Source organism: Pleurodeles waltl, unplaced genomic scaffold (genome assembly GCF_031143425.1).
Source record: "Pleurodeles waltl isolate 20211129_DDA unplaced genomic scaffold, aPleWal1.hap1.20221129 scaffold_162, whole genome shotgun sequence".
NCBI lineage: Eukaryota > Metazoa > Chordata > Amphibia > Caudata > Salamandridae > Pleurodeles > Pleurodeles waltl.
This window is the reverse complement of record NW_027149868.1, coordinates 372657-393401: the sequence shown is the minus strand read 5'-3', so window position 1 is coordinate 393401 and position 20745 is coordinate 372657. Positions and strand designations below refer to the sequence as shown.

The 20745-nt window shown below is 43.9% G+C and overlaps 16 non-coding genes across 16 annotated transcripts; 9 read left to right on the top strand and 7 right to left on the bottom strand.

Moving 5' to 3' along the window:
- Positions 1-196: 196 nt before the first annotated feature.
- Positions 197-269, bottom strand: TRNAM-CAU (transfer RNA methionine (anticodon CAU)). Its single transcript has one exon. It is a non-coding gene; the product is annotated as a tRNA-Met (tRNA).
- Positions 270-944: 675 nt separating this feature from the next.
- Positions 945-1016, top strand: TRNAA-AGC (transfer RNA alanine (anticodon AGC)). The gene has a single exon. It is a non-coding gene; the product is annotated as a tRNA-Ala (tRNA).
- A 1319-nt stretch (positions 1017-2335) lies between these two features.
- On the bottom strand, positions 2336-2408 carry TRNAM-CAU (transfer RNA methionine (anticodon CAU)). The gene has a single exon. It is a non-coding gene; the product is annotated as a tRNA-Met (tRNA).
- Positions 2409-3083: 675 nt separating this feature from the next.
- On the top strand, positions 3084-3155 carry TRNAA-AGC (transfer RNA alanine (anticodon AGC)). The gene has a single exon. It is a non-coding gene; the product is annotated as a tRNA-Ala (tRNA).
- A 1319-nt stretch (positions 3156-4474) lies between these two features.
- TRNAM-CAU (transfer RNA methionine (anticodon CAU)) lies at positions 4475-4547 on the bottom strand. The gene has a single exon. It is a non-coding gene; the product is annotated as a tRNA-Met (tRNA).
- A 675-nt stretch (positions 4548-5222) lies between these two features.
- TRNAA-AGC (transfer RNA alanine (anticodon AGC)) lies at positions 5223-5294 on the top strand. Its single transcript has one exon. It is a non-coding gene; the product is annotated as a tRNA-Ala (tRNA).
- A 1319-nt stretch (positions 5295-6613) lies between these two features.
- On the bottom strand, positions 6614-6686 carry TRNAM-CAU (transfer RNA methionine (anticodon CAU)). The gene has a single exon. It is a non-coding gene; the product is annotated as a tRNA-Met (tRNA).
- A 675-nt stretch (positions 6687-7361) lies between these two features.
- Positions 7362-7433, top strand: TRNAA-AGC (transfer RNA alanine (anticodon AGC)). The gene has a single exon. It is a non-coding gene; the product is annotated as a tRNA-Ala (tRNA).
- Positions 7434-8752: 1319 nt separating this feature from the next.
- Positions 8753-8825, bottom strand: TRNAM-CAU (transfer RNA methionine (anticodon CAU)). The gene has a single exon. It is a non-coding gene; the product is annotated as a tRNA-Met (tRNA).
- A 675-nt stretch (positions 8826-9500) lies between these two features.
- Positions 9501-9572, top strand: TRNAA-AGC (transfer RNA alanine (anticodon AGC)). The gene has a single exon. It is a non-coding gene; the product is annotated as a tRNA-Ala (tRNA).
- A 1319-nt stretch (positions 9573-10891) lies between these two features.
- TRNAM-CAU (transfer RNA methionine (anticodon CAU)) lies at positions 10892-10964 on the bottom strand. The gene has a single exon. It is a non-coding gene; the product is annotated as a tRNA-Met (tRNA).
- A 675-nt stretch (positions 10965-11639) lies between these two features.
- Positions 11640-11711, top strand: TRNAA-AGC (transfer RNA alanine (anticodon AGC)). The gene has a single exon. It is a non-coding gene; the product is annotated as a tRNA-Ala (tRNA).
- A 1319-nt stretch (positions 11712-13030) lies between these two features.
- On the bottom strand, positions 13031-13103 carry TRNAM-CAU (transfer RNA methionine (anticodon CAU)). Its single transcript has one exon. It is a non-coding gene; the product is annotated as a tRNA-Met (tRNA).
- Positions 13104-13778: 675 nt separating this feature from the next.
- On the top strand, positions 13779-13850 carry TRNAA-AGC (transfer RNA alanine (anticodon AGC)). Its single transcript has one exon. It is a non-coding gene; the product is annotated as a tRNA-Ala (tRNA).
- A 2711-nt stretch (positions 13851-16561) lies between these two features.
- On the top strand, positions 16562-16633 carry TRNAA-UGC (transfer RNA alanine (anticodon UGC)). Its single transcript has one exon. It is a non-coding gene; the product is annotated as a tRNA-Ala (tRNA).
- A 2107-nt stretch (positions 16634-18740) lies between these two features.
- Positions 18741-18812, top strand: TRNAA-UGC (transfer RNA alanine (anticodon UGC)). Its single transcript has one exon. It is a non-coding gene; the product is annotated as a tRNA-Ala (tRNA).
- Positions 18813-20745: the final 1933 nt, after the last annotated feature.

Below are 20745 nucleotides of genomic sequence, written 5' to 3'. Positions count from 1 at the left end.
TTTCATTGTACCAAGGTAGATGTTTCGGCAGCCGACCCAGCTAAAACTCACCTACAATGAGAGTGGCCATGGAAATGAAAGAGGGAATCTACAAAGACACCAACTCCTTAAAACTGAGCAAGATGTGATGTGGAGTAATAGTTTACAGATTTGGAGAAAATCTGAGATGTTTCTCTTGACAAAAGAAACACTGCAATGCCCTCTCTGAGGATCGAACTCAGGACCTTCAGATTATGAGACTGACGCGCTGCCTACTGCGCTAAGAAGGCTGCTCGAAACCGCTAACAAATGCGTCTACACACCATGAAGAGGGAAGGTAGCAAAAATGCTGTTCTCATGTTGGAATATCAATACAGTACGGTTGCCTCGCTGGATTAAAATCGTCTGCAGTTATAATGGTCAGAAGACTGCTCTTTCCCAGTGATTAAACCCACACCCCATACATTTAGCCATGCAAAAGAAATCAGGGCATACCATTCACCTCTCTAAGAAAGATCGTGCCATTTTTTCCCCCACATAACTGAGAATGAAATGGACTAAAACCCAGAATTAACATGCCGCCCCTAGCCGTAGATGCATCTAGATCTCAACGCTTTACATGCTAATGTAACATAGCTGTGTGTCCTGCAAAAAAGAGCAGGGGTACCTTAAGTCATCTCACAAGATGTGGAAGCGGCACTCAACCATATCCTTCTTTGATGTATCCTGAACCAGTTGCCTTGAATACTCTGGCTTTTTTCGATTGCATCTAGCTGTTGTGTGTGGGGAATTATTCATTCTAGAGTCAACCTTATTCCATAAAAAACGGTGCTAGAAAATCCAGCTGTAAGTCATGTGGAATTCCACACCTGACGCTTCCCATTCCAGTGTCATATGTGGTGAATGTACGTTCAATAGAATTCCAGCTTTCCATGTGTGGAGCAAGACCACCCTCTACAGGATGTGGGGATGTAGCTCAGTGGTAGAGCGCATGCTTAGCATGTATGAGGCCCCGGGTTCAATCCCCGGCATCTCCAGCTTTTCGCCATGCTAATCTTGCCTTTTGACAGATAGCTAGGCTGGCATCATGACTAACGAAGTGAGATGTCATGCAGCTGGTGCCAGAACCCCACTTTCTTCGCCTTGCAAAACCTTTTGAAATGGGGCTATCTCATTTCCCGTGTTTATAGAAAAAAATAATCTTGCTTCCATAAGAAACCAAAGTGGAGATTTATCTTGGCATTCTTAGTATAGAAAACGGGCACAGCTGTCTTGGTCATTTATTTGAATTCTTCCTCTAAACCAGAGACTCTTACCAGAAGGTTTAAGAAAAACAGAATGTTTTCTTCATCCTAATCACTTCTGAATGGTCCATTAATCTACTGGTTTTGCTTTTCCAGTTCCTTTCACAGAAGCATTAAAAATGCATGTTCTTCATGCTCCGTACGGAGTAATGACTCTCCTAACTTTCTGTCCTTTCCTTCATGTTCCCATGCTGTCATCCTTTTGCCAGAAATGCTTCCAAAGGGCTGTGGATTCCTCGGCCCCATGCCCTTTCAGGAAAACTCCTTTCTGTAGGATGTCTAATTCTAGGTCCCCTGCTTTCCTTCACGCCAGCACAGCACATTCAGGTAGGTAAGCAGTCCCCCTTTATGGTGATAAGATGTAGCTGAGAATGCACTCTAGGAAGTGGCAATTTGTAGAGCAAGCTGCAGGTCATATTCATGATTTTCAAGATTAGACTGCAGTACTCCCACCCCACTCCCGCCGCAACCATTATTGAAAGAAAGATGAATGCAGCATGGAAAGCTGTACTGCCCAATCCTCCGATAGCTCAGTTGGGAGAGCGGAGGACTGTAGTGGAGAAACAGAAATCCTTAGGTCGCTGGTTCAAATCCGGCTCGGAGGAGTTTCCCCTTTTTTGTTTTCCATAGCTGCTTTCTCTCTTGTTAAAACATTATGTGCCCCTCTGATTGAGAAACATTTCCCTAGCTCCAAATAAATGCTAGGACAGAAGGGTAGACTTCTTCTGCTTTCCAATGAAATTGACCACATAGTCATTTCTGAGGGATGTTGGAAGAGAAGTAAACAAGGACCTGCAGATCAGAATTCATTCCAAAGCCTTGACTAAATATATGAAGGCACTTGGAAGACTTCCAGTTTCATTGTACCAAGGTAGATGTTTCGGCAGCCGACCCAGCTAAAACTCACCTACAATGGGAGTGGCCATGGAAATGAAAGAGGGAATCTACAAAGACACCAACTCCTTAAAACTGAGCAAGATGCGATGTGGAGTAATAGTTTACAGATTTGGAGAAAATCTGAGATGTTTCTCTTGACAAAAGAAACACTGCAATGCCCTCTCTGAGGATCGAACTCAGGACCTTCAGATTATGAGACTGACGCGCTGCCTACTGCGCTAAGAAGGCTGCTCGAAACCGCTAACAAATGCGTCTACACACCATGAAGAGGGAAGGTAGCAAAAATGCTGTTCTCATGTTGGAATATCAATACAGTACGGTTGCCTCGCTGGATTAAAATCGTCTGCAGTTATAATGGTCAGAAGACTGCTCTTTCCCAGTGATTAAACCCACACCCCATACATTTAGCCATGCAAAAGAAATCAGGGCATACCATTCACCTCTCTAAGAAAGATCGTGCCATTTTTTCCCCCACATAACTGAGAATGAAATGGACTAAAACCCAGAATTAACATGCCGCCCCTAGCCGTAGATGCATCTAGATCTCAACGCTTTACATGCTAATGTAACATAGCTGTGTGTCCTGCAAAAAAGAGCAGGGGTACCTTAAGTCATCTCACAAGATGTGGAAGCGGCACTCAACCATATCCTTCTTTGATGTATCCTGAACCAGTTGCCTTGAATACTCTGGCTTTTTTCGATTGCATCTAGCTGTTGTGTGTGGGGAATTATTCATTCTAGAGTCAACCTTATTCCATAAAAAACGGTGCTAGAAAATCCAGCTGTAAGTCATGTGGAATTCCACACCTGACGCTTCCCATTCCAGTGTCATATGTGGTGAATGTACGTTCAATAGAATTCCAGCTTTCCATGTGTGGAGCAAGACCACCCTCTACAGGATGTGGGGATGTAGCTCAGTGGTAGAGCGCATGCTTAGCATGTATGAGGCCCCGGGTTCAATCCCCGGCATCTCCAGCTTTTCGCCATGCTAATCTTGCCTTTTGACAGATAGCTAGGCTGGCATCATGAGTAAGGAAGTGAGATGTCATGCAGCTGGTGCCAGAACCCCACTTTCTTCGCCTTGCAAAACCTTTTGAAATGGGGCTATCTCATTTCCCGTGTTTATAGAAAAAAATAATCTTGCTTCCATAAGAAACCAAAGTGGAGATTTATCTTGGCATTCTTAGTATAGAAAACGGGCACAGCTGTCTTGGTCATTTATTTGAATTCTTCCTCTAAACCAGAGACTCTTACCAGAAGGTTTAAGAAAAACAGAATGTTTTCTTCATCCTAATCACTTCTGAATGGTCCATTAATCTACTGGTTTTGCTTTTCCAGTTCCTTTCACAGAAGCATTAAAAATGCATGTTCTTCATGCTCCGTACGGAGTAATGACTCTCCTAACTTTCTGTCCTTTCCTTCATGTTCCCATGCTGTCATCCTTTTGCCAGAAATGCTTCCAAAGGGCTGTGGATTCCTCGGCCCCATGCCCTTTCAGGAAAACTCCTTTCTGTAGGATGTCTAATTCTAGGTCCCCTGCTTTCCTTCACGCCAGCACAGCACATTCAGGTAGGTAAGCAGTCCCCCTTTATGGTGATAAGATGTAGCTGAGAATGCACTCTAGGAAGTGGCAATTTGTAGAGCAAGCTGCAGGTCATATTCATGATTTTCAAGATTAGACTGCAGTACTCCCACCCCACTCCCGCCGCAACCATTATTGAAAGAAAGATGAATGCAGCATGGAAAGCTGTACTGCCCAATCCTCCGATAGCTCAGTTGGGAGAGCGGAGGACTGTAGTGGAGAAACAGAAATCCTTAGGTCGCTGGTTCAAATCCGGCTCGGAGGAGTTTCCCCTTTTTTGTTTTCCATAGCTGCTTTCTCTCTTGTTAAAACATTATGTGCCCCTCTGATTGAGAAACATTTCCCTAGCTCCAAATAAATGCTAGGACAGAAGGGTAGACTTCTTCTGCTTTCCAATGAAATTGACCACATAGTCATTTCTGAGGGATGTTGGAAGAGAAGTAAACAAGGACCTGCAGATCAGAATTCATTCCAAAGCCTTGACTAAATATATGAAGGCATTTGGAAGACTTCCAGTTTCATTGTACCAAGGTAGATGTTTCGGCAGCCGACCCAGCTAAAACTCACCTACAATGAGAGTGGCCATGGAAATGAAAGAGGGAATCTACAAAGACACCAACTCCTTAAAACTGAGCAAGATGTGATGTGGAGTAATAGTTTACAGATTTGGAGAAAATCTGAGATGTTTCTCTTGACAAAAGAAACACTGCAATGCCCTCTCTGAGGATCGAACTCAGGACCTTCAGATTATGAGACTGACGCGCTGCCTACTGCGCTAAGAAGGCTGCTCGAAACCGCTAACAAATGCGTCTACACACCATGAAGAGGGAAGGTAGCAAAAATGCTGTTCTCATGTTGGAATATCAATACAGTACGGTTGCCTCGCTGGATTAAAATCGTCTGCAGTTATAATGGTCAGAAGACTGCTCTTTCCCAGTGATTAAACCCACACCCCATACATTTAGCCATGCAAAAGAAATCAGGGCATACCATTCACCTCTCTAAGAAAGATCGTGCCATTTTTTCCCCCACATAACTGAGAATGAAATGGACTAAAACCCAGAATTAACATGCCGCCCCTAGCCGTAGATGCATCTAGATCTCAACGCTTTACATGCTAATGTAACATAGCTGTGTGTCCTGCAAAAAAGAGCAGGGGTACCTTAAGTCATCTCACAAGATGTGGAAGCGGCACTCAACCATATCCTTCTTTGATGTATCCTGAACCAGTTGCCTTGAATACTCTGGCTTTTTTCGATTGCATCTAGCTGTTGTGTGTGGGGAATTATTCATTCTAGAGTCAACCTTATTCCATAAAAAACGGTGCTAGAAAATCCAGCTGTAAGTCATGTGGAATTCCACACCTGACGCTTCCCATTCCAGTGTCATATGTGGTGAATGTACGTTCAATAGAATTCCAGCTTTCCATGTGTGGAGCAAGACCACCCTCTACAGGATGTGGGGATGTAGCTCAGTGGTAGAGCGCATGCTTAGCATGTATGAGGCCCCGGGTTCAATCCCCGGCATCTCCAGCTTTTCGCCATGCTAATCTTGCCTTTTGACAGATAGCTAGGCTGGCATCATGACTAACGAAGTGAGATGTCATGCAGCTGGTGCCAGAACCCCACTTTCTTCGCCTTGCAAAACCTTTTGAAATGGGGCTATCTCATTTCCCGTGTTTATAGAAAAAAATAATCTTGCTTCCATAAGAAACCAAAGTGGAGATTTATCTTGGCATTCTTAGTATAGAAAACGGGCACAGCTGTCTTGGTCATTTATTTGAATTCTTCCTCTAAACCAGAGACTCTTACCAGAAGGTTTAAGAAAAACAGAATGTTTTCTTCATCCTAATCACTTCTGAATGGTCCATTAATCTACTGGTTTTGCTTTTCCAGTTCCTTTCACAGAAGCATTAAAAATGCATGTTCTTCATGCTCCGTACGGAGTAATGACTCTCCTAACTTTCTGTCCTTTCCTTCATGTTCCCATGCTGTCATCCTTTTGCCAGAAATGCTTCCAAAGGGCTGTGGATTCCTCGGCCCCATGCCCTTTCAGGAAAACTCCTTTCTGTAGGATGTCTAATTCTAGGTCCCCTGCTTTCCTTCACGCCAGCACAGCACATTCAGGTAGGTAAGCAGTCCCCCTTTATGGTGATAAGATGTAGCTGAGAATGCACTCTAGGAAGTGGCAATTTGTAGAGCAAGCTGCAGGTCATATTCATGATTTTCAAGATTAGACTGCAGTACTCCCACCCCACTCCCGCCGCAACCATTATTGAAAGAAAGATGAATGCAGCATGGAAAGCTGTACTGCCCAATCCTCCGATAGCTCAGTTGGGAGAGCGGAGGACTGTAGTGGAGAAACAGAAATCCTTAGGTCGCTGGTTCAAATCCGGCTCGGAGGAGTTTCCCCTTTTTTGTTTTCCATAGCTGCTTTCTCTCTTGTTAAAACATTATGTGCCCCTCTGATTGAGAAACATTTCCCTAGCTCCAAATAAATGCTAGGACAGAAGGGTAGACTTCTTCTGCTTTCCAATGAAATTGACCACATAGTCATTTCTGAGGGATGTTGGAAGAGAAGTAAACAAGGACCTGCAGATCAGAATTCATTCCAAAGCCTTGACTAAATATATGAAGGCACTTGGAAGACTTCCAGTTTCATTGTACCAAGGTAGATGTTTCGGCAGCCGACCCAGCTAAAACTCACCTACAATGAGAGTGGCCATGGAAATGAAAGAGGGAATCTACAAAGACACCAACTCCTTAAAACTGAGCAAGATGTGATGTGGAGTAATAGTTTACAGATTTGGAGAAAATCTGAGATGTTTCTCTTGACAAAAGAAACACTGCAATGCCCTCTCTGAGGATCGAACTCAGGACCTTCAGATTATGAGACTGACGCGCTGCCTACTGCGCTAAGAAGGCTGCTCGAAACCGCTAACAAATGCGTCTACACACCATGAAGAGGGAAGGTAGCAAAAATGCTGTTCTCATGTTGGAATATCAATACAGTACGGTTGCCTCGCTGGATTAAAATCGTCTGCAGTTATAATGGTCAGAAGACTGCTCTTTCCCAGTGATTAAACCCACACCCCATACATTTAGCCATGCAAAAGAAATCAGGGCATACCATTCACCTCTCTAAGAAAGATCGTGCCATTTTTTCCCCCACATAACTGAGAATGAAATGGACTAAAACCCAGAATTAACATGCCGCCCCTAGCCGTAGATGCATCTAGATCTCAACGCTTTACATGCTAATGTAACATAGCTGTGTGTCCTGCAAAAAAGAGCAGGGGTACCTTAAGTCATCTCACAAGATGTGGAAGCGGCACTCAACCATATCCTTCTTTGATGTATCCTGAACCAGTTGCCTTGAATACTCTGGCTTTTTTCGATTGCATCTAGCTGTTGTGTGTGGGGAATTATTCATTCTAGAGTCAACCTTATTCCATAAAAAACGGTGCTAGAAAATCCAGCTGTAAGTCATGTGGAATTCCACACCTGACGCTTCCCATTCCAGTGTCATATGTGGTGAATGTACGTTCAATAGAATTCCAGCTTTCCATGTGTGGAGCAAGACCACCCTCTACAGGATGTGGGGATGTAGCTCAGTGGTAGAGCGCATGCTTAGCATGTATGAGGCCCCGGGTTCAATCCCCGGCATCTCCAGCTTTTCGCCATGCTAATCTTGCCGTTTGACAGATAGCTATGCTGGCATCATGACTAACGAAGTGAGATGTCATGCAGCTGGTGCCAGAACCCCACTTTCTTCGCCTTGCAAAACCTTTTGAAATGGGGCTATCTCATTTCCCGTGTTTATAGAAAAAAATAATCTTGCTTCCATAAGAAACCAAAGTGGAGATTTATCTTGGCATTCTTAGTATAGAAAACGGGCACAGCTGTCTTGGTCATTTATTTGAATTCTTCCTCTAAACCAGAGACTCTTACCAGAAGGTTTAAGAAAAACAGAATGTTTTCTTCATCCTAATCACTTCTGAATGGTCCATTAATCTACTGGTTTTGCTTTTCCAGTTCCTTTCACAGAAGCATTAAAAATGCATGTTCTTCATGCTCCGTACGGAGTAATGACTCTCCTAACTTTCTGTCCTTTCCTTCATGTTCCCATGCTGTCATCCTTTTGCCAGAAATGCTTCCAAAGGGCTGTGGATTCCTCGGCCCCATGCCCTTTCAGGAAAACTCCTTTCTGTAGGATGTCTAATTCTAGGTCCCCTGCTTTCCTTCACGCCAGCACAGCACATTCAGGTAGGTAAGCAGTCCCCCTTTATGGTGATAAGATGTAGCTGAGAATGCACTCTAGGAAGTGGCAATTTGTAGAGCAAGCTGCAGGTCATATTCATGATTTTCAAGATTAGACTGCAGTACTCCCACCCCACTCCCGCCGCAACCATTATTGAAAGAAAGATGAATGCAGCATGGAAAGCTGTACTGCCCAATCCTCCGATAGCTCAGTTGGGAGAGCGGAGGACTGTAGTGGAGAAACAGAAATCCTTAGGTCGCTGGTTCAAATCCGGCTCGGAGGAGTTTCCCCTTTTTTGTTTTCCATAGCTGCTTTCTCTCTTGTTAAAACATTATGTGCCCCTCTGATTGAGAAACATTTCCCTAGCTCCAAATAAATGCTAGGACAGAAGGGTAGACTTCTTCTGCTTTCCAATGAAATTGACCACATAGTCATTTCTGAGGGATGTTGGAAGAGAAGTAAACAAGGACCTGCAGATCAGAATTCATTCCAAAGCCTTGACTAAATATATGAAGGCACTTGGAAGACTTCCAGTTTCATTGTACCAAGGTAGATGTTTCGGCAGCCGACCCAGCTAAAACTCACCTACAATGGGAGTGGCCATGGAAATGAAAGAGGGAATCTACAAAGACACCAACTCCTTAAAACTGAGCAAGATGCGATGTGGAGTAATAGTTTACAGATTTGGAGAAAATCTGAGATGTTTCTCTTGACAAAAGAAACACTGCAATGCCCTCTCTGAGGATCGAACTCAGGACCTTCAGATTATGAGACTGACGCGCTGCCTACTGCGCTAAGAAGGCTGCTCGAAACCGCTAACAAATGCGTCTACACACCATGAAGAGGGAAGGTAGCAAAAATGCTGTTCTCATGTTGGAATATCAATACAGTACGGTTGCCTCGCTGGATTAAAATCGTCTGCAGTTATAATGGTCAGAAGACTGCTCTTTCCCAGTGATTAAACCCACACCCCATACATTTAGCCATGCAAAAGAAATCAGGGCATACCATTCACCTCTCTAAGAAAGATCGTGCCATTTTTTCCCCCACATAACTGAGAATGAAATGGACTAAAACCCAGAATTAACATGCCGCCCCTAGCCGTAGATGCATCTAGATCTCAACGCTTTACATGCTAATGTAACATAGCTGTGTGTCCTGCAAAAAAGAGCAGGGGTACCTTAAGTCATCTCACAAGATGTGGAAGCGGCACTCAACCATATCCTTCTTTGATGTATCCTGAACCAGTTGCCTTGAATACTCTGGCTTTTTTCGATTGCATCTAGCTGTTGTGTGTGGGGAATTATTCATTCTAGAGTCAACCTTATTCCATAAAAAACGGTGCTAGAAAATCCAGCTGTAAGTCATGTGGAATTCCACACCTGACGCTTCCCATTCCAGTGTCATATGTGGTGAATGTACGTTCAATAGAATTCCAGCTTTCCATGTGTGGAGCAAGACCACCCTCTACAGGATGTGGGGATGTAGCTCAGTGGTAGAGCGCATGCTTAGCATGTATGAGGCCCCGGGTTCAATCCCCGGCATCTCCAGCTTTTCGCCATGCTAATCTTGCCTTTTGACAGATAGCTAGGCTGGCATCATGACTAACGAAGTGAGATGTCATGCAGCTGGTGCCAGAACCCCACTTTCTTCGCCTTGCAAAACCTTTTGAAATGGGGCTATCTCATTTCCCGTGTTTATAGAAAAAAATAATCTTGCTTCCATAAGAAACCAAAGTGGAGATTTATCTTGGCATTCTTAGTATAGAAAACGGGCACAGCTGTCTTGGTCATTTATTTGAATTCTTCCTCTAAACCAGAGACTCTTACCAGAAGGTTTAAGAAAAACAGAATGTTTTCTTCATCCTAATCACTTCTGAATGGTCCATTAATCTACTGGTTTTGCTTTTCCAGTTCCTTTCACAGAAGCATTAAAAATGCATGTTCTTCATGCTCCGTACGGAGTAATGACTCTCCTAACTTTCTGTCCTTTCCTTCATGTTCCCATGCTGTCATCCTTTTGCCAGAAATGCTTCCAAAGGGCTGTGGATTCCTCGGCCCCATGCCCTTTCAGGAAAACTCCTTTCTGTAGGATGTCTAATTCTAGGTCCCCTGCTTTCCTTCACGCCAGCACAGCACATTCAGGTAGGTAAGCAGTCCCCCTTTATGGTGATAAGATGTAGCTGAGAATGCACTCTAGGAAGTGGCAATTTGTAGAGCAAGCTGCAGGTCATATTCATGATTTTCAAGATTAGACTGCAGTACTCCCACCCCACTCCCGCCGCAACCATTATTGAAAGAAAGATGAATGCAGCATGGAAAGCTGTACTGCCCAATCCTCCGATAGCTCAGTTGGGAGAGCGGAGGACTGTAGTGGAGAAACAGAAATCCTTAGGTCGCTGGTTCAAATCCGGCTCGGAGGAGTTTCCCCTTTTTTGTTTTCCATAGCTGCTTTCTCTCTTGTTAAAACATTATGTGCCCCTCTGATTGAGAAACATTTCCCTAGCTCCAAATAAATGCTAGGACAGAAGGGTAGACTTCTTCTGCTTTCCAATGAAATTGACCACATAGTCATTTCTGAGGGATGTTGGAAGAGAAGTAAACAAGGACCTGCAGATCAGAATTCATTCCAAAGCCTTGACTAAATATATGAAGGCACTTGGAAGACTTCCAGTTTCATTGTACCAAGGTAGATGTTTCGGCAGCCGACCCAGCTAAAACTCACCTACAATGGGAGTGGCCATGGAAATGAAAGAGGGAATCTACAAAGACACCAACTCCTTAAAACTGAGCAAGATGCGATGTGGAGTAATAGTTTACAGATTTGGAGAAAATCTGAGATGTTTCTCTTGACAAAAGAAACACTGCAATGCCCTCTCTGAGGATCGAACTCAGGACCTTCAGATTATGAGACTGACGCGCTGCCTACTGCGCTAAGAAGGCTGCTCGAAACCGCTAACAAATGCGTCTACACACCATGAAGAGGGAAGGTAGCAAAAATGCTGTTCTCATGTTGGAATATCAATACAGTACGGTTGCCTCGCTGGATTAAAATCGTCTGCAGTTATAATGGTCAGAAGACTGCTCTTTCCCAGTGATTAAACCCACACCCCATACATTTAGCCATGCAAAAGAAATCAGGGCATACCATTCACCTCTCTAAGAAAGATCGTGCCATTTTTTCCCCCACATAACTGAGAATGAAATGGACTAAAACCCAGAATTAACATGCCGCCCCTAGCCGTAGATGCATCTAGATCTCAACGCTTTACATGCTAATGTAACATAGCTGTGTGTCCTGCAAAAAAGAGCAGGGGTACCTTAAGTCATCTCACAAGATGTGGAAGCGGCACTCAACCATATCCTTCTTTGATGTATCCTGAACCAGTTGCCTTGAATACTCTGGCTTTTTTCGATTGCATCTAGCTGTTGTGTGTGGGGAATTATTCATTCTAGAGTCAACCTTATTCCATAAAAAACGGTGCTAGAAAATCCAGCTGTAAGTCATGTGGAATTCCACACCTGACGCTTCCCATTCCAGTGTCATATGTGGTGAATGTACGTTCAATAGAATTCCAGCTTTCCATGTGTGGAGCAAGACCACCCTCTACAGGATGTGGGGATGTAGCTCAGTGGTAGAGCGCATGCTTAGCATGTATGAGGCCCCGGGTTCAATCCCCGGCATCTCCAGCTTTTCGCCATGCTAATCTTGCCTTTTGACAGATAGCTATGCTGGCATCATGACTAACGAAGTGAGATGTCATGCAGCTGGTGCCAGAACCCCACTTTCTTCGCCTTGCAAAACCTTTTGAAATGGGGCTATCTCATTTCCCGTGTTTATAGAAAAAAATAATCTTGCTTCCATAAGAAACCAAAGTGGAGATTTATCTTGGCATTCTTAGTATAGAAAACGGGCACAGCTGTCTTGGTCATTTATTTGAATTCTTCCTCTAAACCAGAGACTCTTACCAGAAGGTTTAAGAAAAACAGAATGTTTTCTTCATCCTAATCACTTCTGAATGGTCCATTAATCTACTGGTTTTGCTTTTCCAGTTCCTTTCACACAAGCATTAAAAATGCATGTTCTTCATGCTCCGTACGGAGTAATGACTCTCCTAACTTTCTGTCCTTTCCTTCATGTTCCCATGCTGTCATCCTTTTGCCAGAAATGCTTCCAAAGGGCTGTGGATTCCTCGGCCCCATGCCCATTCAGGAAAACTCCTTTCTGTAGGATGTCTAATTCTAGGTCTCCTGCTTTCCTTCACGCCAGCACAGCACATTCAGGTAGGTAAGCAGTCCCCCTTTATGGTGATAAGATGTAGCTGAGAATGCACTCTAGGAAGTGGCAATTTGTAGAGCAAGCTGCAGGTCATATTCATGATTTTCAAGATTAGACTGCAGTACTCCCACCCCACTCCCGCCGCAACCATTATTGAAAGAAAGATGAATGCAGCATGGAAAGCTGTACTGCCCAATCCTCCGATAGCTCAGTTGGGAGAGCGGAGGACTGTAGTGGAGAAACAGAAATCCTTAGGTCGCTGGTTCAAATCCGGCTCGGAGGAGTTTCCCCTTTTTTGTTTTCCATAGCTGCTTTCTCTCTTGTTAAAACATTATGTGCCCCTCTGATTGAGAAACATTTCCCTAGCTCCAAATAAATGCTAGGACAGAAGGGTAGACTTCTTCTGCTTTCCAATGAAATTGACCACATAGTCATTTCTGAGGGATGTTGGAAGAGAAGTAAACAAGGACCTGCAGATCAGAATTCATTCCAAAGCCTTGACTAAATATATGAAGGCACTTGGAAGACTTCCAGTTTCATTGTACCAAGGTAGATGTTTCGGCAGCCGACCCAGCTAAAACTCACCTACAATGGGAGTGGCCATGGAAATGAAAGAGGGAATCTACAAAGACACCAACTCCTTAAAACTGAGCAAGATGCGATGTGGAGTAATAGTTTACAGATTTGGAGAAAATCTGAGATGTTTCTCTTGACAAAAGAAACACTGCAATGCCCTCTCTGAGGATCGAACTCAGGACCTTCAGATTATGAGACTGACGCGCTGCCTACTGCGCTAAGAAGGCTGCTCGAAACCGCTAACAAATGCGTCTACACACCATGAAGAGGGAAGGTAGCAAAAATGCTGTTCTCATGTTGGAATATCAATACAGTACGGTTGCCTCGCTGGATTAAAATCGTCTGCAGTTATAATGGTCAGAAGACTGCTCTTTCCCAGTGATTAAACCCACACCCCATACATTTAGCCATGCAAAAGAAATCAGGGCATACCATTCACCTCTCTAAGAAAGATCGTGCCATTTTTTCCCCCACATAACTGAGAATGAAATGGACTAAAACCCAGAATTAACATGCCGCCCCTAGCCGTAGATGCATCTAGATCTCAACGCTTTACATGCTAATGTAACATAGCTGTGTGTCCTGCAAAAAAGAGCAGGGGTACCTTAAGTCATCTCACAAGATGTGGAAGCGGCACTCAACCATATCCTTCTTTGATGTATCCTGAACCAGTTGCCTTGAATACTCTGGCTTTTTTCGATTGCATCTAGCTGTTGTGTGTGGGGAATTATTCATTCTAGAGTCAACCTTATTCCATAAAAAACGGTGCTAGAAAATCCAGCTGTAAGTCATGTGGAATTCCACACCTGACGCTTCCCATTCCAGTGTCATATGTGGTGAATGTACGTTCAATAGAATTCCAGCTTTCCATGTGTGGAGCAAGACCACCCTCTACAGGATGTGGGGATGTAGCTCAGTGGTAGAGCGCATGCTTAGCATGTATGAGGCCCCGGGTTCAATCCCCGGCATCTCCAGCTTTTCGCCATGCTAATCTTGCCTTTTGACAGATAGCTATGCTGGCATCATGACTAACGAAGTGAGATGTCATGCAGCTGGTGCCAGAACCCCACTTTCTTCGCCTTGCAAAACCTTTTGAAATGGGGCTATCTCATTTCCCGTGTTTATAGAAAAAAATAATCTTGCTTCCATAAGAAACCAAAGTGGAGATTTATCTTGGCATTCTTAGTATAGAAAACGGGCACAGCTGTCTTGGTCATTTATTTGAATTCTTCCTCTAAACCAGAGACTCTTACCAGAAGGTTTAAGAAAAACAGAATGTTTTCTTCATCCTAATCACTTCTGAATGGTCCATTAATCTACTGGTTTTGCTTTTCCAGTTCCTTTCACACAAGCATTAAAAATGCATGTTCTTCATGCTCCGTACGGAGTAATGACTCTCCTAACTTTCTGTCCTTTCCTTCATGTTCCCATGCTGTCATCCTTTTGCCAGAAATGCTTCCAAAGGGCTGTGGATTCCTCGGCCCCATGCCCTTTCAGGAAAACTCCTTTCTGTAGGATGTCTAATTCTAGGTCCCCTGCTTTCCTTCACGCCAGCACAGCACATTCAGGTAGGTAAGCAGTCCCCCTTTATGGTGATAAGATGTAGCTGAGAATGCACTCTAGGAAGTGGCAATTTGTAGAGCAAGCTGCAGGTCATATTCATGATTTTCAAGATTAGACTGCAGTACTCCCACCCCACTCCCGCCGCAACCATTATTGAAAGAAAGATGAATGCAGCATGGAAAGCTGTACTGCCCAATCCTCCGATAGCTCAGTTGGGAGAGCGGAGGACTGTAGTGGAGAAACAGAAATCCTTAGGTCGCTGGTTCAAATCCGGCTCGGAGGAGTTTCCCCTTTTTTGTTTTCCATAGCTGCTTTCTCTCTTGTTAAAACATTATGTGCCCCTCTGATTGAGAAACATTTCCCTAGCTCCAAATAAATGCTAGGACAGAAGGGTAGACTTCTTCTGCTTTCCAATGAAATTGACCACATAGTCATTTCTGAGGGATGTTGGAAGAGAAGTAAACAAGGACCTGCAGATCAGAATTCATTCCAAAGCCTTGACTAAATATATGAATGTCTTCTTTATCCCAATCACTTTGGTCACAAATGCTTCCAAAGGGCTGTGGACTACCTTTGCCCCATACCCTTTGATCACATTTCCTTTTGTGTAGAATTTCAATTTCTAGGTCCCCTTCTTTCCTTCAAGCCAGCCCAGCACATTAAGGTAGGTAAGCAATCCCCCTTTAAGTTGAAAAGATGTAGCTGAGAAAGCATTCTAGGAAGTGGCCATTGGGAGAGCTAGCCCTAGGTCGTATTCATGAGTTTTCTCATTCCACTGCAGCACCCGCACCCAACTGCGCCACAACCATTATTGAAAGACAGATGAATGCATCACGGAAAGCTTTGCTGTCTCTGCCTTCGATAGCTCAGTTGATAGAGCAGCCGAGAGTAGTGCAAAAACAGTAACCCTTAATTTGCCGGTTCAAATCTGCCGCGGAGGACTTCGCCCTTTAGGTTTCCATCGCCTTCTCTGTTATTAAGACATTATCTTCCCCTCTGATTAAGAAAAAAAAAAATTCCGAGCTCCAAGTAAATGCTGTTTTCTAATGAAATTGACCACATCCTCATTTCTGAGGGATGTGGGAAGAGAAGTAAACAAGGACCTGCAGATCAGAATTCATTCCAAACCCTTGACTAAATATATGAAGGCACTTGGAAGACTTCCAGTCTCATTGTACCAAAGTAGATGTTTTGTCAGCCGACCCAGCTACTCCTTGCCTACAATGAGAGCGGTCATATATATATATGCGAGAGGGAATTTAGAAAGCCACCATCTCCCTAAAACTGAGCAAGATGCGAAGTGGAGTAATAGTTTACAGATTTGGAGAAAATCTGAGATGTTCGTCTTGCCAAAAGGAGCACAGAAATACCCTCTCTGAGGATCAAACTCAGGACTTTCAGATTATGAGACTGACGCACTGCCTACTGCACAGAAGGCTGCACAAACCCTCCCAGAAATACGTCTATACCCCTTGAAGAGGAAAGGAGGCAAAAACGCTTATCTTATCTTGGAATATAAATACGATACGATTGACTCGCTGGATTAAAATCATATGGAGTTATAATGGTGGGAAAATATTTCTTTCCAGTGATTAAACCCACACCCCCTACAATTAGCCATGCGAAAGAGTCAGGGAATACCTTTCACCTCTCTCAGAAAGATCACATGAATTTTTCCCCCACGTAACTGAGAATTTAATGGACTAAAACTCAGAATTAAGGTGCCGTCCTTAGCAATAGATGCATCTGGATCTCAACTCTTTACGTGCTTATGTAACATAGCTGTGTGTCCTGCAGTAAGAGCAAGAGTACCTTAATTCGTCTCAGGACATTTGTAAGCAGCACTCAACCATATTCTTCTTTCATGTAACCTTAACCAGTTGCCTTGAAAACTCTGGCATGTTTAGATCGCATCTAGCTGTTGTATGTGGGGCATTTGTTCATTCTAGAGTGAGCCTTATTCCATAAAATGGTGCTATACAATCCAGATGTAAGTCATGGGGAATCCCACATCTGACACCTTATTTTCTAGTGCCATATGTGGTGAATTTGAGGTACATAGAATTCCAGATTTCCTTCGGTGAAGCAAGGTCAGCCCGCCCCACCCCCACCCCAGGACGTGGGGGATGTAGCTCAGTGGTAGAGCGCATGCTTTGCATGTATGAGGCCCCGGGTTCGATCCCCGGCATCTCCAGCCTTTTGCCAGGCTCATCTTGCCTTTTGGCAGAACCCTAGGCTGTCACCATGGGTCAGGAAGTGAGATGACATGCAGCTGGGGCCAGACCACCGCCGACATTGCCCGGCTCTTGCCTTGGGAAAGCTTGTGAAATGGGGCTATCTCATTTTCGGTCTTTATAGAAAAAAGAATCTTTCTCCCCCAAGAAACCAAAGTGGTGGTTCATCTTGGCAATCTCGGTATAGAAAACGGTCACAGCTGTCTTGGCCATTGATGTGAATTCTTCCTCTAAACCAGAGACTCCTTACAGAAGGTTTAAGAAAAACTGAATGTCTTCTTTATCCCAATCACTTGCGATTGGACCATGATTTTGCTTTTCCCTTTCCATTCACAGAGGCATTAAACATGCATGTTCTTCATGCTCAGTGCGTAGTGATGCATGTCGTAATGCCTCCCCTAACTTTCTGGCCTCTCCTTGACGTTTCCATGCTGTCATACTTTGGTCACAAATGCTTCCAAAGGGCTGTGGACTACCTTTGCCCCATACCCTTTGATCACATTTCCTTTTGTGTAGAATTTCAATTTCTAGGTCCCCTTCTTTCCTTCAAGCCAGCCCAGCACATTAAGGTAGGTAAGCAATCCCCCTTTAAGTTGAAAAGATGTAGCTGAGAAAGCATTCTAGGAAGTGGCCATTTGGAGAGCTAGCCCTAGGTCGTATTCATGAGTTTTCTCATTCCACTGCAGCACCCGCACCCAACTGCGCCACAACCATTATTGAAAGACAGATGAATGCATCACGGAAAGCTTTGCTGTCTCCGCCTTCGGTAGCTCAGTTGATAGAGCGGCCGAGAGTAGTGCAAAAACAGTAACCCTTAATTCGCCGGTTCAAATCTGCCGCGGAGGACTTCGCCCTTTAGGTTTCCATCGCCTTCTCTGTTATTAAGACATTATCTTCCCCTCTGATTAAGAAAAAAAAAAATTCCGAGCTCCAAGTAAATGCTGGGACAGAAGGGTAGATGTCTTCTGTTTTCTAATGAAATTGACCACATCCTCATTTCTGAGGGATGTGGGAAGAGAAGTAAACAAGGACCTGCAGATCAGAATTCATTCCAAACCCTTGACTAAATATATGAAGGCACTTGGAAGACTTCCAGTCTCATTGTACCAAAGTAGATGTTTTGTCAGCCGACCCAGCTACTCCTTGCCTACAATGAGAGCGGTCATATATATATATATATATATATATATATGCGAGAGGGAATTTAGAAAGCCACCATCTCCCTAAAACTGAGCAAGATGCGAAGTGGAGTAATAGTTTACAGATTTGGAGAAAATCTGAGATGTTCGTCTTGCCAAAAGGAGCACAGAAATACCCTCTCTGAGGATCAAACTCAGGACTTTCAGATTATGAGACTGACGCACTGCCTACTGCACAGAAGGCTGCACAAACCCTCCCAGAAATACGTCTATACCCCTTGAAGAGGAAAGGAGGCAAAAACGCTTATCTTATCTTGGAATATAAATACGATACGATTGACTCGCTGGATTAAAATCATATGGAGTTATAATGGTGGGAAAATATTTCTTTCCAGTGATTAAACCCACACCCCCTACAATTAGCCATGCGAAAGAGTCAGGGAATACCTTTCACCTCTCTCAGAAAGATCACATGAATTTTTCCCCCACGTAACTGAGAATTTAATGGACTAAAACTCAGAATTAAGGTGCCGTCCTTAGCAATAGATGCATCTGGATCTCAACTCTTTACGTGCTTATGTAACATAGCTGTGTGTCCTGCAGTAAGAGCAAGAGTACCTTAATTCGTCTCAGGACATTTGTAAGCAGCACTCAACCATATTCTTCTTTCATGTAACCTTAACCAGTTGCCTTGAAAACTCTGGCATGTTTAGATCGCATCTAGCTGTTGTATGTGGGGCATTTGTTCATTCTAGAGTGAGCCTTATTCCATAAAATGGTGCTATACAATCCAGATGTAAGTCATGGGGAATCCCACATCTGACACCTTATTTTCTAGTGCCATATGTGGTGAATTTGAGGTACATAGAATTCCAGATTTCCTTCGGTGAAGCAAGGTCAGCCCGCCCCACCCCCACCCCAGGACGTGGGGGATGTAGCTCAGTGGTAGAGCGCATGCTTTGCATGTATGAGGCCCCGGGTTCGATCCCCGGCATCTCCAGCCTTTTGCCAGGCTCATCTTGCCTTTTGGCAGAACCCTAGGCTGTCACCATGGGTCAGGAAGTGAGATGACATGCAGCTGGGGCCAGACCACCGCCGACATTGCCCGGCTCTTGCCTTGGGAAAGCTTGTGAAATGGGGCTATTTCATTTTCGGTCTTTATAGAAAAAAGAATCTTTCTCCCCCAAGAAACCAAAGTGGTGGTTCATCTTGGCAATCTCGGTATAGAAAACGGTCACAGCTGTCTTGGCCATTGATGTGAATTCTTCCTCTAAACCAGAGACTCCTTACAGAAGGTTTAAGAAAAACTGAATGTCTTCTTTATCCCAATCACTTGCGATTGGACCATGATTTTGCTTTTCCCTTTCCATTCACAGAGGCATTAAACATGCATGTTCTTCATGCTCAGTGCGTAGTGATGCATGTCGTAATGCCTCCCCTAACTTTCTGGCCTCTCCTTGACGTTTCCATGCTGTCATACTTTGGTCACAAATGCTTCCAAAGGGCTGTGGACTACCTTTGCCCCATACCCTTTGATCACATTTCCTTTTGTGTAGAATTTCAATTTCTAGGTCCCCTTCTTTCCTTCAAGCCAGCCCAGCACATTAAGGTAGGTAAGCAATCCCCCTTTAAGTTGAAAAGATGTAGCTGAGAAAGCATTCTAGGAAGTGGCCATTTGGAGAGCTAGCCCTAGGTCGTATTCATGAGTTTTCTCATTCCACTGCAGCACCCGCACCCAACTGCGCCACAACCATTATTGAAAGACAGATGAATGCATCACGGAAAGCTTTGCTGTCTCCGCCTTCGGTAGCTCAGTTGATAGAGCGGCCGAGAGTAGTGCAAAAACAGTAACCCTTAATTCGCCGGTTCAAATCTGCCGCGGAGGACTTCGCCCTTTAGGTTTCCATCGCCTTCTCTGTTATTAAGACATTATCTTCCCCTCTGATTAAGAAAAAAAAAAATTCCGAGCTCCAAGTAAATGCTGGGACAGAAGGGTAGATGTCTTCTGTTTTCTAATGAAATTGACCACATCCTCATTTCTGAGGGATGTGGGAAGAGAAGTAAACAAGGACCTGCAGATCAGAATTCATTCCAAACCCTTGACTAAATATATGAAGGCACTTGGAAGACTTCCAGTCTCATTGTACCAAAGTAGATGTTTTGTCAGCCGACCCAGCTACTCCTTGCCTACAATGAGAGCGGTCATATATATATATATATATATATATATATATATGCGAGAGGGAATTTAGAAAGCCACCATCTCCCTAAAACTGAGCAAGATGCGAAGTGGAGTAATAGTTTACAGATTTGGAGAAAATCTGAGATGTTCGTCTTGCCAAAAGGAGCACAGAAATACCCTCTCTGAGGATCAAACTCAGGACTTTCAGATTATGAGACTGACGCACTGCCTACTGCACAGAAGGCTGCACAAACCCTCCCAGAAATACGTCTATACCCCTTGAAGAGGAAAGGAGGCAAAAACGCTTATCTTATCTTGGAATATAAATACGATACGATTGACTCGCTGGATTAAAATCATATGGAGTTATAATGGTGGGAAAATATTTCTTTCCAGTGATTAAACCCACACCCCCTACAATTAGCCATGCGAAAGAGTCAGGGAATACCTTTCACCTCTCTCAGAAAGATCACATGAATTTTTCCCCCACGTAACTGAGAATTTAATGGACTAAAACTCAGAATTAAGGTGCCGTCCTTAGCAATAGATGCATCTGGATCTCAACTCTTTACGTGCTTATGTAACATAGCTGTGTGTCCTGCAGTAAGAGCAAGAGTACCTTAATTCGTCTCAGGACATTTGTAAGCAGCACTCAACCATATTCTTCTTTCATGTAACCTTAACCAGTTGCCTTGAAAACTCTGGCATGTTTAGATCGCATCTAGCTGTTGTATGTGGGGCATTTGTTCAT